The sequence below is a fragment of the Acinonyx jubatus genome, chromosome E2, assembly GCF_027475565.1.
Source record: "Acinonyx jubatus isolate Ajub_Pintada_27869175 chromosome E2, VMU_Ajub_asm_v1.0, whole genome shotgun sequence".
NCBI classification, from domain to species: Eukaryota; Metazoa; Chordata; class Mammalia; order Carnivora; family Felidae; genus Acinonyx; species Acinonyx jubatus.
In genome coordinates, this window is record NC_069396.1 from 8459979 (window position 1) to 8475195 (window position 15217).

General features: G+C 49.1%; 1 long non-coding RNA gene across 4 annotated transcripts in view; it reads left to right on the plus strand.

The window, feature by feature from the left end:
* Nucleotides 1-15217, plus strand: part of LOC106984023 (uncharacterized) — a 798380-nt gene that overhangs the window by 754622 nt on the left and 28541 nt on the right. For 3 of the 4 annotated variants that reach the window (XR_008293707.1, XR_008293705.1, XR_008293708.1), the window contains one exon: nt 1195-13608. This is a non-coding gene — a long non-coding RNA (uncharacterized LOC106984023). The remainder of the gene's footprint in view (nt 1-1194; nt 13609-15217) is intronic. The other variant, XR_008293706.1, reaches the window with a different exon arrangement.

The window sequence follows — 15217 nt, forward strand, 5'->3', positions numbered from 1 at the left end:
AAGCTCCTGGGACCTCTTCACTCCTTACAGAGACACCATCCCCTACTGCAAACCCATCCTCCTGTTTGCAAGACAGAAGGTCACAGAGGAGAGGACAAGTCCATTTCTGATTGTCTGTGAGCAAGAAAGGAGAAGCCCAGCAAAACCCCACCGTGGGATAAAGACAGCCCGAGGATGCTGAAAGATTTCCACATGCCAGGTTTTTAGGGGGCTTGATTTACCATTCAAGTGAGCACAGCTGTGAGGAGGGGACGCGGCTCTGAGCCAAGAAGGGGAGAGAAGGGGAGAGCGTGAACAAGGAGGAAGGGGATTGTTTGCAGACTAGACTATTAAATTGACTTGGAAATAGTCCCCCTCATTCCTCCCTGCATAAAATAGTTGTCTATTTCAGATGGATTACCACAAACTCCCAGATAGAGCCCGTAAGTGCTGTTTATACAGTGTGCTAATTGCAGTAATGGAACCCCCCCCACCCCACCCCCAGTCATTGCTCAGCTTTGGTCCAGTTTTCCCTCATGAGCTTCCTTCCTGGAGCCCTATTTGTGGCCCTTTCTCTCAGCCCCCAACAACGAGCATAGAAGGAAATATGTAATTATTCATTTCATTGCCATTGATGCCGCCGATGCCGCTGCCCGTTGGCCTGCGGGGCTTTTTGGATAGCGGGGATGCCGTCCAAGTGGAGCAGCTCGGTCTGGAGTCAGAATGACCTTCTTCTGGGACAAGGCCTGAGGCTCCCCATCGTCAGAGCCTTGCTTGCAGAGCTTCTGGGAGCTTTGGTTTGGGGTCGCGTTCCCATTGTCATGGGAACCGTTGCCTCAGTCCCCAGTGGGTCTCACTCTTCTCCTAAAACCAGCAGCAGGAATAGCAGGCTATGCTGTTCCTTTAAGCAGCTGTCCCTAGCTTGGGGAAATGCATCTATCGCTGAGTGAAAGTCAAGGCCCCCCAGACGCTCAGTGTGCATGCACCGTGGCCATCAACCTCTCACACACTTGGAACTTGCTCATTGGCGCTTCTCACTCAACATCCTTCACCCTTTATTATGCCGTTAGCTCACGAAGCTTGCATCCAGATTTTATTTTGATGCAACCCGTGTCTCCCGACCTGAGACCCTGGCTCCTGTATCCATTTCTTGCAGCCACCATTAATATTTCACCTCCAAGAAACTTAAAGTGACCCACGTTCATTCTCTTACAGTTCTGGAGGTCAGAATTCCAACATGGTTCTTACTGGGCTGAAGTCAAGTTGGGAGCAGGGCTGTATTCCTTCTGGAGGCTCCAGGGAGGAGTCTGTTTCCTCGTCTTCTCCAGCTTCTAGAGGCTGCCCACATGCTCTGGCTCCCGGCCCCTTCCTTCACCATCAAAGTCAGCAATGGTGAGTCCTGTCCTTCCCACGTTATCCTGACGCCTTCTGCTTTTGTCTTCCCTGGCGCTTTTCAGAACACCTGTGACTTCACTGGCCCTACCCTTATAATCCAGGATAATCTCCCTCTCCTAAAATCCGATGCTTGGCAACCTTAATTCCATCTGCAACCTGAACTTCTCTTTTCCATGGAGCCTAATACATTCACAGGTTCCAGGCAGTAGGATGTGGGCATTTGATGATCTGTTTCTCATCTTCTCCACTCCGCAGTTGCACGACTAATCTTTCAGGGCATCTCCTTCTGAGATAACCTTGGATCCTGGGGCACTCCGGCTCAAAGATAGAATGCACGCCTACATGTACATATGTGTGTACACACACACACACACACACACCATCCATCCCAGCCTCCTGGGGTCAATCAGAACTAGAATTCAAGCTCCGTGAGGCAATTTGGGGTTGTATTCTAGGAGCTTAGAACAGCAACCAGTATATGGCAAGCGCTCAATAAATATTTCTGGAATCAATGAATCAGTCAACAATCAGAAGAATAAGTTCTTCAGTAGGAATGGTGTAACCGTATAATACTTGAGCCCCAGAGTCAGATATAGGGTTCAGTTCTTGCCTAGCTACTTACGAGATCTATGACCCTTTCAGAGAGCCTCAGTGACTCCATCTCTAGAGTGAGAACAAAGTCACCTGCCTGACAGGACTGCCATGTGGCTGAGTAGGTCTAGCAGAAGGTCTGGAATGCCCTAGTGCTCAGGGAGCAGAAGCCAGCACGGTCTCCCTCCCCCCCGGGGGTCACCGTCTTGGACAGGAAAACACATGTGCAGGCAAACAAGTGCCTAGAGCCTCAGAGGTGCTTTTGGGGAGATGTGTTTGCGTTCATAGTTGGGAGACAAAGTAGGAAATGATCAGCTTCAACATCAAGGAGGCTACATAGATGTGTCCACCCTTGAACCGAATCTGAAACAATCAGTAAGTGGCAGAAAGATGACAGAAGGGAAGGGGCGTTCCGGAAGAGGGACCAGCACGAACAGAGGCCCAAGGGCATGGAACTGTAAGCAGGTTTATAGAAATGGAGTAAAGGGAGTTACGGGGGCACCGGGCATGGCAGGCAACGGGGCTGGCCTGGAGGAGGGATAGGTGAGCTGTGGGGGGCCAACCCCACGTGCCGTGCCAAGGGGCTTCGATGTCCAGAGATGGCTGTGGATAGGCTGGATGGGCCACCAGTGGTGCGTGCACGCACATCGTCTCCAGCGCTGTGCCTTTTCTCTCCCATGCATTCACACAACTGACACACACATCACACACACATGCAGGGGTTTTATAAAAACTACACACACACGGGACGTGCACACCCATTGGACGTACACGCAGTTTACCAGCTAGAATGACGCATGCATTTGGGGCCTGTGGTCGGCACGCCCACACGTCATAGTCCAGGAACCTCTCCGCACACAGAGGACACGTACGCTAACAAAGGCACGGCTGACCATGTGGCCAGATGCGCGCACAGACCCCCGGGGAAGCACCTACACACTGGCCGTGCGCATGCAGGCACACGTACGGTCAGGCAATGCACACGTAGAACACGACACACACAGGCACGTGAAGAAAAGCGCACCCCCACTGTCCGTGTGTACACGCCGCAACTGACCGCACCCATCTTCTCACACGGTGACCGGTATGTCCTCGCTCAAACGCACGCCCGTACGGAACAGGCGCTCACACCATTTAGACACACACATGGGCGCACGTGTCAGCGTGCGGATCCCTCATTGCTTTCTGGAAGGTGTCTGGGTTCCAGGGCAGGCACTTGTTCGGCCCGAGGGAAGCCGTGATCGCTCTCCAAGCCACTGCAGACAGAGCAGCTAAGAGACCTGCTTTTGGAGTTCACAGTTTATGTCCACCTCTCTCCCCGTGGGGGGGTGGGAGCGTGTCCGTGTTCCCAGCCTCAGTCTCCCGGCCGGCCCCGCCCCGGCTGAAGTCCCTGCAGCCCGTGACGGCTGGACGCCGTCCAAAAGCATTGCTGGGTCTCTTGCAGGAGTTCCCCAGGTACTACTGGCTGCCCGGCCTCCTTTCCTAACTGAGCTGGCGGGGGGCCAGGCCGCCCTGGGGGAGGGGGCAGAGCCGAGCGCTCCGTGGCTCCCTGCACGGCGAGGCCCTCATCAGCTGCTCTCCCCGGGGCCCTGTTTGGGTGATGAGCCCAGCCAGTGCTGGAGCTTGGCAGAGAGGGGTCTCGCACGACATCTGCTTGGCCTCTCTGGGGCTAGTCAAGCACAGCTCCCTCTTCTGCCCGCGCTCATCGCGGAATTGGGTTCCAATGAGCTGGAACCTTGCGTTTCGCCCGAAGTTTTGACAAGCCGCTGTTTCCTGGCAGCAGCCGGGATGGAGCCGTGACCTCCATCTGGGTTAATGAGGGGAAGGGCTTCCCGCACACCTGCCACGTTGTCCCGGCTCCCTCGCCCTGCTCCAAGGAGCTAATAAACAGGGTCACGCCTCCTCCTTCTCCTCCTTCTCGGAGACCATGTCGTGCCCTCCATCGCAGGGAGCCTCAGCATATGGAGCCCCAGCCCCCTCCTCTTTGTGAGAGGAGGAGAGAACCGTGGGTACCAGTGACGGCGAGCCCAGGGACATTGACAGTGTGAGTCAGATGTTATCCACAGCCCTCACTCCTAGCACATGTAGTTAAAATTAGTCCAAACCCGAATTCCACGGATTTTCAAAAACCCAGAGTTGTCCCCGCAGTTTACTGCGAATTCCCCCAAGAGCTATCGCCTCCTATTTCTGCCAGCTTCTCAGCTCACGTGGCTTGTCACCCTCATCCAGCTGAACAAGAAGCATGTATCTTAAAGGGATTTCTGAAAGAAAGCCACTCATCTGAAACACTCCGGGCACGGGGCCTTTACTGAAAGGTTGATGATCCCAGGACTGGATGGGTCACAGGGGCACACGGACGGCTTTAGGACACCACGCCAGCAGTAACACCACACTTCTACCCTTCCTTCTTCCTTCCTTCTCTGGAGTGACACACAAGCCTGTCCCCGGCTCCCTCGGTCTGCTCCCATTCAGGCCCAAGAAGATCGGTTCCCTCCCCGATCCCCAAACAGACCGATTTGAATATTCTTCTCTCCTAAGAGTGGGTGTCTGTTCATAAGAAATTCTCAATACAGCTGCCAAGAGAGGAAAATATTCCCCCGTGGCATTACATAATAAAGCTGTGTGTTGGGCAGAGAAATTCCTCCAACAAAGGTGAATAAACATCACAGAAGTGAGCTCCCGGAGGGAGAGCACTTTCAACGTGAGGGAGATGCCTGACCGCCACCCAGCTAACGGAAGAGAGATGACGGGAAGGAGGTGTCCAGCCTGATTCTCCTTTTACCCAAGCAATGGTGAGGCCACTAAAACTCCGTCAGAAGCAGGGGCCCCTTATCGGGCCCCAGGAAAGGTCTCTCCGGCCAGGGCCTGGGTCTTTGTTCCAGGCTGACAACAGAGGTCTGACTTTCAAGCATCCACCCCCTCCCCCAAGCCACTGTGGTTTCTCCAGGCCAAGAGGGGAAGAAGGGGCAGGAGCAGGTTATAGGGCTCCACCAAAGAGCTGACTGGTGGCCATTCATACGCAGGAGGGCTTCCTTTCAACAAAGTCTGTTTGTTTCCCCCAAGAGCCCTGGGGACTCTGTGCCAAGACAGAATGACTCACTGGCTCCCAGGCCTTGCCTCCCCCTGGGAGACGCTCGGGCAGGGCTCTTCCCCCAGCAGAGCGCAGGAGAGCAGCTTCCATGAGGCTCCAAGTGGATGTGGTCTCTACAGAGCAAGCTTGGTTGGAAGTGCAGCCCAGAGAAGGCTCCAGTGAGGCCTTCGGGCCTCACTGCTAGTACGGAATTCCCCATCCCTGCTTGCTGGCTTTCTTCAAGAGTTCAAATGTCATCACTTAAAATTTTTTCTTATTTATTTTTGAGAGAGAGAGAGAAAGCACAAGTCGGAGAGGGACAGAGAGAGAGAGGAAGAGAGAGAATCCCAAGCACAAGCTGTCAGCACAGAGCCCAACACGGGGCTTGAACCCACGAACCGTGAGGTCGTGACCTGAGCCGAAACCAAGGGTCAGGCGCTTACCCGACTGAGCCAGCCAGGCGCCCCAAATATCATCACTTTAAACGGGAGTCTTCTCTCCCGTCTGTGAGCCCACGCCACTGGAGATGTCTGGGAGTCAAGGCCAACCTTGGATGCAAACGTGTGGATCCTCATGCTGGATGGTTTGAAAATCGTCCTTCTTAACATTCGAGAAGCTTTCAGAAAAGCTTTGTCAATGACAGAAAAAGTTTCTTTACATCAGTCAAAATCAATTATAGACACCAGTAAGATGTTTTCATTGATGGAAAGCTGGACAAAATCCAGCCGGTTGGGCCGACTCAAGTTCAGAGTCATTGTCTTTTAAATTAAGACTATACAGTACCTGCTAGTGACCCACAGGATAGCCAGAGGGATTAAATGTGAAATAGTCACTCCCAAGAGGAGGGGATTGCTCCAGACCAAGCCATATGCATACATGCCCAGGACATTCAAACTCCATCTGACTTCACCCTCGTATCCCCGTCTCCAGGCCCCGGGAAGTGTTGGTGTATTTATACCCATTCTGAGAAAACTAAGGCCTGGAGAGATTAAGCTGCCCAAGTCCACACGGTGAATGAATATCATATAACTTGATACATTAATAGGGCAATAGGATAGCAAAAGGAGGTGCTCAGGCAACCTACAGACCGAGAAATGTTTTAGTGGCTTTTGAGCACCTTAGAAGCCCAAGTATGAATCAGCAATGGGTACACTCATTGTAAACCAGGTCTATCTATTGATGAAAAACGAGTTCTGTATGTCTTCAACCATACTTGCCCCCAGGCAAGTTGTTTCCTAAAACAGGGAGTTATCAACCTGCCTTGGTTGGTTTTTCTCACCTTCCCACCAAGGGAGATGTCACCTCTTCCTTCAACATTCGGCATTCCCTTTGGGTCATTCATTCTGTTGGGGCTAAAACTGGTTAGTAAAAGGGACGCAGAACTTAGAGTCTAGGACAGGTTTTTCAACGTCAGCACTGTCGACGTGGGGAGCTACGTCCTTCTTTGCTGGGGGACCTGCCTGATGCATTCTAGGATGTTCAACAGCATCCCTGGCCTCAACCCACTGGATGCTAGTAGCATCCCCAAGTTGTGACTACCAAAAATGTGTCCAGCCATCGGCCCTGGGAGCAGAGCGGCGCCTGTAGAGAATCAGCGTTCCAGAAGACAAGTCACCCAAACACTCATAGCTGTCGGTGCAGGAGGCTCGAATGACCACCCCCGAACCTGATTTTCTTGACAGAGGTGACATCTAAGTGAAAATACTGCGGATCTTGGTAGGGCGAGGCAGGAAAGCCCATCCGTGGGTGAAGGAGATGGCTTCGGAAACATATTTCCGAAGCAGGGGGAACGGCGTGACCCAAGGCATGGAGGGAAACGTGATCCTGATTTGAAGCCTGTGTTGTTCAACATTCACATCAGAGCTCTGCCTACAGACGAAAGGCAGCGTTGTCCGTGTGCATTTCACACGATGCAGGGAGAAATGGCAGAATCTATGTTCCAGAAGGTTTAGACAAGTTAGATCCGTGGCCCAGCATTATGATGCACCACCAGGAACAAAGGCAAGTTCCTGCATTATGGTTCAAAAACAAACCCCAGCCATTACAATGGGAAATCTGGCTCACAGGCAGAAGATTGTAGAAGGTGTTGGGTCTAAACCAGTATAGTTCACACTCATTCATGCATGAGAATCCCCTGGAAGGCTTGTTAAAGCACAGATTGCTGGGCCCCACCCCCCCAGAGTTTGTGATTCAGGATCTGGGTCCTGGGTGGAGCCAGAGAATTTGCATTTCAAACTGGTTCTCAGGTGGTGCTGATGCTGCTGGTCTGGGGATTCTCCTTTGAGAACCACTGGTAGAAGCCTCAGTTTCCAAAGATGGTAATAGCAGAGGGGTCAAATTAATAGAAATATGGTGTCTAGTGTGGGGAGGTGAGAACCTCAGTTCCCCAACTACCGATAGGAGGCCAGGGAGAAGGCTGAGCACCGTATTTTAAGAGGATCTCTGGGAAACTGGAAGGTGTCCAGAGAAAAGTGAGGCAAGCAGGTTATGAAAAGTGATTGTTGAACATGGAGTGTTTGGCCTAGAAGAGAGGAGTTATGGGAAGAATCTGGGGGCTGCTTCGGAGAGAGAGGGGCTGTACTGTGAAGGATGATTTGAACCACATCTTCTTCCCACACCGTCAACCACATTAGTTCAAGATCAAGAAAACCAGGGTGGGAGTGTCCAGTGCAGAGTTTCTGGTTAGCCTAAAGTGGAATCTCGTGGCAATTCCACATTTAGGGCAGCACGGTCCGGTAGAAATGTAATGTGACCCATATATATCGTTTAAAATTGTCCTTGCAGCCATAATACAAAAAGTAAAAAAAAAAAAAAAATAAAGAAATGGGTGAAGGTGATTTTAATAATACTTTTTTATTCAACCTAATATTTCCAAAATATTTTTACTTGGACACGTAATCAATGCAAAAATGTTTAGTGAGATAGTTTACACTCTCTTGCTCGTCCCGTGTTCTAAATCCAGGGTGCGTTTTGCGCACACGGCTCATTTCCGTTCCATTCGAACGAGCCGGAGACGAAATGCTCCTTCCCCACGTGGGACTCGTGGCTCCCACACTGGACGGCTCAGCCCTAGTGAGCCATGAGTCGGTCACAGTGGAGTGAACGGTTCCTTATTTGAATCCGTTTCTCTGCCTTCTGACTGTCTTTTGGATTTAATAACGTTTGCATCCCACTCCTGCGTTCCTATTTTAAATGAAAGTGAACTCACAAGTGTTTCTGTATATTTTGAGAATGTCATAACGTGCTCTAAGTCGTCTGCAGGCAGCCTGAGGAGCCCTAAATAGAGGCGGTGTCAGGACTCTTGCTCATAAGTGACAGGAGATCAATGCAATCTGGGTTAAGAACATACCGAAACAACGTACTGGCTTACATTTTGAAAAGTTCAGTGGTGATGCTGGCTTTTGGCGTGCCCGGATCCAGATATTATCAACATTGTCACCAGGAACTGGTTCCTACTGGTCCCCGATTCACTCACTCCTGTGTTGCCTTCATCCTTTGCATGGGTCCCCCTGAGGTAGAAATACGGCCACTGGAAACTCCAGTCTTAAATCATCTTTGCCGTAAACTTTCCCTACAGAATGAGCTTCTTTTTTTCCAATCGTTCTCAATAGTTCTGGACGGGAAGCTTTCTTGGCTTGAATTGGTAGTGTGCTGCTCATCCCAGAATCCAACACTGCGGAAAGCTATTTGGTCAGGGCCATCACCTCTGGAACCAGGAACCTAGGGAGTCTGCCCCGAGCAAAGTTCAAGAATGGGAGATGGGGGTGGGATCCCCAGAGAAAAGAGAAGTGTTTGACGGACACAAATATCAGACGTCCACCAGAGATGGACAGACCAAAGGATAGAGACCAACGGGCCATTTTGTCCCGGCTGATGAAAATTGCCTTTCGGAAGGGTCCAGCTTCTCTTTACTGTGAAGGCACTGCTTGGGATTTGATAGATGAGGAGCTCAATTTCAGACAGCGATCTCAAGTGTTGGGGCCACCATGTGAGACTTGCTTTGCTTTTCACCAATCTACTTTAAGAAGCCTTGTCCCATGTGGCTGAATTTAGAAATCAGAAGCCTGAGGAGTTGAAAGAATAAATCGACATTTACACATTCCCAGAAAATTTGGAAGAGTGAAACTCGGCGAAACAAAAGCTAGAGTCTGTTCTTTTCCTTCCGTCCCCCAAACAATGCGCTTTCCACCAAGATGGCGACCGAGCTCACATCAAAAGTGTCTGGGGTCAAAGATGTGAAAAAGCTCACAAGGCTCACAGTCTAACTTCTTCGGATTCCTGAACGTCCCAGACACAAACACAATATGCCTGCCATCCAGAAACCTGCAGCCCTCGCTCACGGACATTCTGTGTTTTTTGCCAGTTACTCGTTCCACCCTACCCGCTAATTTTCTGCCCAGTGGAGCTCAATTTCCCCAAAGCTATGTACTTCCTCTGCTCACATGTTCCTAAGAGGTTCCCAAATTCAGCTGAGCCTGAAATCTTTACATGTGCAATGAGTTTGGGAAAAAACAGAGGACTACAGAACTTTACCAAGCCACGGGACTTTTAGGGACACAGTATCTTTTGTGATATAAAATAGGATTCTTTATCTCAAACTGAGGTTTATTTGCAAGAAACAATGGCCAGAAAATACTAGTTACTACGTGGCAGGCTTTCCCTGAAAGATACCAAACACTTTATTTGTCTAATTTGCAGACTGCAAATCATCCTTCAAGGACCCACCCCACCCCCAAACTTTGCTGACTCTTTTCCAAGAGTCCTCTGCGCACTCTTGTTCTACCGTGCACTTCAATCATTGCACTGACCCCAGACTCTGAGGCAATACGGCTTAATGGAGTTAGACTGTCCTGGAATCAAATCTTAGCTCTGGCATTTCTTAGCCATGTATCTAGAAAGTTCTCACGCTTGTCTGGGTCTCATCTTCTTCACCTATAAAAAAAATCAGGGGCTCCTGGGTGGCTCAGTCGTTTGAGCACTCGACTGTTGGTTTTGGCTCAGGTCGTGATCTCACAGCTGCATGAGTTCAAGCCCCACGTTGGGCTCTGCACTGACAGCGTGGAGCCTGCCTGATATTCCCCCTCTCTCTCTGCCCCTCGCCCACTCACACTCTTTCTGTCTCTCTCAAAATAAATAAACAAACACTAAAAAAATCATAAAAAAAAATTAAAATCCCGCCTTTCTGGCTTGCTTTTAAAAACACTTGAATTAATGTGGGTAAGTTCCTTGATGGATAGGCACTTAGCATTGTAATTGTCATCACACTGTTCTGTGGTTACTTGTTTAAAAGTCACTAGAGTCTTCCCGTTCGATTCTGATCTCCTCCAGGGCAAGGGCTGCTTCTCAGTAAACTTTTTGTCTCAATCTGGAGCGTAAAGACATACATGTTTGTTGAAATAATAACATAAATACATGCATGAATATATACAGATGAAGCCAGAAAAGTTAGTCCACAGCCAGTCTCCAGGGGACTGTGGTCCTAGAACGGGAATAGTATACCGTACGAAACCCTTTCGTTGTTGGCTGATGCTTAGACCCTGTTAGTCTGAGTCACTTGAAATCTTTCTGAAGAAACAGTGCCCATGGTCAACGTGAACAATTGTATCTGATTCAAAGTGATGAAGAACTAAGGGTGTTGAGTTAATTCTCAGTGTCTTTCAAATTTCACCATACGATTAATCATATGAAGGATCTTCTTCATCTACCTCCTTCCAGACCACAGTGACCAGTCAGAGACTTCAAATCAAAATAACGGTGCTTGTAAATTAAAAATGTTTGCTTGCAAATCAAGCTATAAGTATCCCAGGCCCTGAAATCTCAGAGTTGGATTTCTGAATGAAACCCCCCCGTTAACCATGCCCCATTTTGGAACTAGGGAGGCTGCCTACGTATTTTCAACTTGAAAAAAAGGCACACGCTCATCCCATTGGAGCCTACCACCCAGCACCATTCTGGGTACCTTTAAACCTAAGATTTCAAGTCAGGAAGTGAGGCAAAGCAGCGGGCACCGAAATCGTCTCTCAGCCCAACTGACTCAGAAGCAGTCGGCCTGGGTAAACTCCCTTATAAAAAAAGTCATCCCTTGTTTGGATCCAAAAACCCCTTCAGTCCATGCTGTTAATCTGGTCCTGACCATATTTTGTAAATACAAAGCCTGGTTCAATGGTCCCACCGAGACCACATTTCCCAATAATGAGGGAAATGGTATTTACAGGAAGGTCTGAAACTTTCCCTCAGTAGCCTGTATTTTTGTAAGTCCCGTATGAAACCTCCATGTGGGCATGACTAATGGATCCACCTAATTAAATTTTTACAGCATTCCAGGGCTGGAGTGTCAAATGTTTGCTTCGAGCTTGTCTCCTTGTAACACTGTCAAATAAGTCTCCCATCCCCCCCACACACACACACCTATTTTAGGGACTGTAGTCTGCATTCCAATGCCATCAGAATTTGGTTGATGAGGATGAAGAAATGGATTGCCAAATAGTTTTTGCAAGCCAGCCTACCTTCACCTATTTAGAGAGGTTAAAAGGGAAAAAGAAGAAGGAGAAGGAGAAGAAGGAGAAAAACAAAAAACCTCCTTCTAGCCAAGGTAGGATTCTGTATGGGAAGTTGAAATAGTCGCTTCCAATGGATAAGAAGATCACTGCTATTGTTTATAAATTCTTGCTCGAAAGACTAGAGTATGCTTTTAGCAAGATGGGATTTTAACGTTGAAAACATCCTTGAAGTCAGTAGATTCTATGGACTTTAGGAAAAAGAAACCCCTTGATAATCTACAGTACGTATTTTCTCATTCTTTGCTGGGCATTTGGTTTCAAAGCAGAGGTGTACAGTTAGACCCCTGGCCTGCCTCCATAGTGGCCATTGAGGGATCGTTGAGGGTCCATCAACAGGTAGACAATTGACGATGTGTCCGGAGCTGCTCGGCGAAAAGAGGAAATAGAATCCGATTTTAGTATTGAATGAATATCAGACTCAAAATAGGACACCGCAGGTTCGAGGAAGTGATCTCCTCAGTGCTAACACGGAGCATGTCAGAGGAAGATTCTGGGAGATAGACGCTCAAGATGGACACAAGTCAGTGAATCCCTGCAGGCTTTCTAAGCCAGAGAGCCTCCAGAAGTGGTCTGTGTCACCTGCACCCAAGAGCTTGTTAAAATGCAGATTCTCAGACCCCAAACCAAAACTTCTGAGTCAGAATCCAGAAGTGGTAACAGGAACTCTACGCGTGAAGGGAGCTCCCAGACGAGCCCTACCAGCCTGAACTTGGAGATCCCTACTCTGGGGCTGTTGGGAAGGTCAGATCCGAACTCCACACAAAGATGATGCTGGAGGTTCCAAGTGACAAGCAAGGCATGGAGGAACCAAGGCTAGATGGAGACCCTTGCCAGGGAACCAGGGCACCGGTGCCAGGAAACTGAGGTCTTCATCCAGCCGGAAGATCCCTGTGGACACACAGAGCCCTACTCTCTCACCCCCGAGAGCCCGACATGATTCTTCCAGCCCAAGATCTTCAAGAGTCAGTCATAGTGGGGAGTTGTCGTCTGCTGTCTTCCATTAAGCCCTCTCCTGTCAGCCCCCCTCTATGCAAGTGCTCAGAAATACACATGCACACTCAAATGTGTTCACCTCTACATACGCAGACAGACAGACCCGCTCTTGCAAACAAACGCTTGAATGCATATGATTTGTGCACACACACACACACACACACACACACCTGAGCATATACAGAAGAAGGGCGCCATTATACAGAATCTTCTTTCTGAAATATTGTCAAAAGATCAGTAGGAGCCTAACAGGACATCACAATGCCTACATCATTCGCCTCATTTCATCGCATCACGTAGACATTTTATCCTCTCACATCATCACAAGCAGAAGCGTGAGTACAGTACAAGCACATATTTCGTGAGAGAGCCCACATTCGGGTAAGTTTTATTGCCGCTATATGGCTATAATTGTTATACGTTACTATTAGTTATTGTTGCCAATCTCTTACTGGGTCTAATTTATAAGTTAAGCATTATCATAGGTATCTATGAATAGGAAAAAAAACAGTCTGTAGGGGGTTCAGTACTGCCCGTGGTTTCAGGCATCCACTGGGGGTCTTGGAAGGCACCCCTGTGGGTAATGAGCGTACGTACATATGCTTCTCCATATCTGCCTGCCCCCACGTTCTAACACAGAGATGCTATACCTCAGCTCTTGCTGAGATGAACTAACCTCCCTTCCAAATATTTTTCTTTCTAATTCATCTTAGGAAAATCGCTAACCACAGGCAATTCTGGAAACCATTTTCCTCCAAGAACCCCATCCTAATGTGGGAATCGGCTACGTCCACAACAAATGGTTGACCAGAGTCGGAGGAAGATGAGACTGTCAGAAACTTATGATGCAACCAAGCAGGATTTCTTGGAAGCCATTTCTCCTGACCCCTGATCCTGGGATAGTCTCAGCACCACACGGGACAAAGAACTAGAATAACGGGGTGGACCCAGCAGGACTTTGGAATCCGGCGGCCCCACAATAAGTGTCTTTGGCTGGCTGTGTTGACTCCATGAACTTGGGTAAGTTACTGGGCATTACTGAGCCCCCAGTTCCTTTTGTATAAGCCAGAAGTTTACAAAGATTCAATGAGACCATGTGTGTAAGCACCTAGCCCAGGGTGCTAGGACACTCAGTCATAGGAGGTGATTGATGGGTGATTGGCCTGGAGGAGTACACATGTTCCATAGACTTTAGATTCAGAAAGTTCTCCGCGTGACTCTTACCTCCTCCACCTATTGGCTGGGATGTTTTGTGCAAGTTTCTTAACTTCTGTGAACATCAAATTTGTCATCGTAATGAAAACCATACCCCCACCAAACTCACAGAGCTGGCGGAAGGATTATGTTCATATATAGGAAGAACTTAGCACATCTAGGAAAGAGACAGCTGATTTCTTCTGTCCTTTTCCCACCTTCTCTAAAAGGAACGTCCCCTATGGGATGGATAGGATGGGGAGGAAGGATGAAGGCAGCTATTTCCTCCTTAGAGAGACATTCGGGACAGGAAACTGTTAGGGAAGGGTTCATTCCCGGTGACACAGGCCACCCGGCGACCTTTCAGAAAAAGCAAATCCCTGGTTCCTGTGTCACCTGGGCTGAAGGAACTCTCCCTTTGCCCGTAGTCCGTCTGTGGATCAAACTCTCCCAAAAAGGAAATCGGTGTTTTGACTGGAGCTGAGGGCGGTTCTTTCTGAAGGGTTTTGCTTTCTTAGGCAGCAAACAGACAGTCTTTTGAGTGCGATGATATGGCTTCAATAGGTCTTTAGACCCAGTAAGGCCCATTAGTTCTTAGCTGCTGCGTATCCTTGGGCAAGGGATTCATCTCTCTGGATCTCTGTTTCTTCGTTTTAAAGAATTTGGAGAATGATGCCCGCCCTGTAGCATTTTCATGGGATTGAACACTGGTGTCATTTTGAGTGCAAGTTAACTATCCTGGTGATGGAGAGAAAGAGGGCTCCATGGGCGAAGCTGCCTCTCTGCAGCCTTCTCAGTCCTGGGGAGACAGCCAGCTCTGGGGGTGACCCCGCGATTAACTCTGGGCTCATCTTGGGTGGAGGACACATTAGCTGATTGGACACCAAGAACGATTGTGCAATGAGAGCTTTAAAAAATTAGTGATTTCTCGAGGCGCCTGGGTGGCTCATTTGGTTAAACGACCGACTCTTGGTTTCGGCTCAGGTCATGATGTCACAGTTTGTGAGGTTAAGCCCCACGCCGGGCTCCACAGCTGGCAACGTGGAACCTGCTTGGGATTCTCTCTCTCCCTCTCTCTCTGCCCCTCCCCCACTCGCTCTGTCTCTGTCTCTCTCAAAATAAACACAAAACATGGGGAGCCTGGGTGGCTAGGTTAAGCGTCCAACTTCAGCTCAGGTCATGATCTTGCAGTTCTTGGGTTCGAGCCTCAACACAGGCTCTATGCTGACAGCTCAGAGCCTGGAGCCTGCTTCGGATTCTGTGTTTCCCTCTCTCTCTCTGCCCCTCCCCTACTTTGTGTGTGTGTGTGTGTGTGTGGGTGTGCACACGCGCATGCACACGCATGCACGTGTGCTCTCTCTCACTCAAAAATGAATAAACTAAAAAAAGTTTCACTTTTTTAAAAATTTTTTTAAATCATTGATTCTTCAATAAG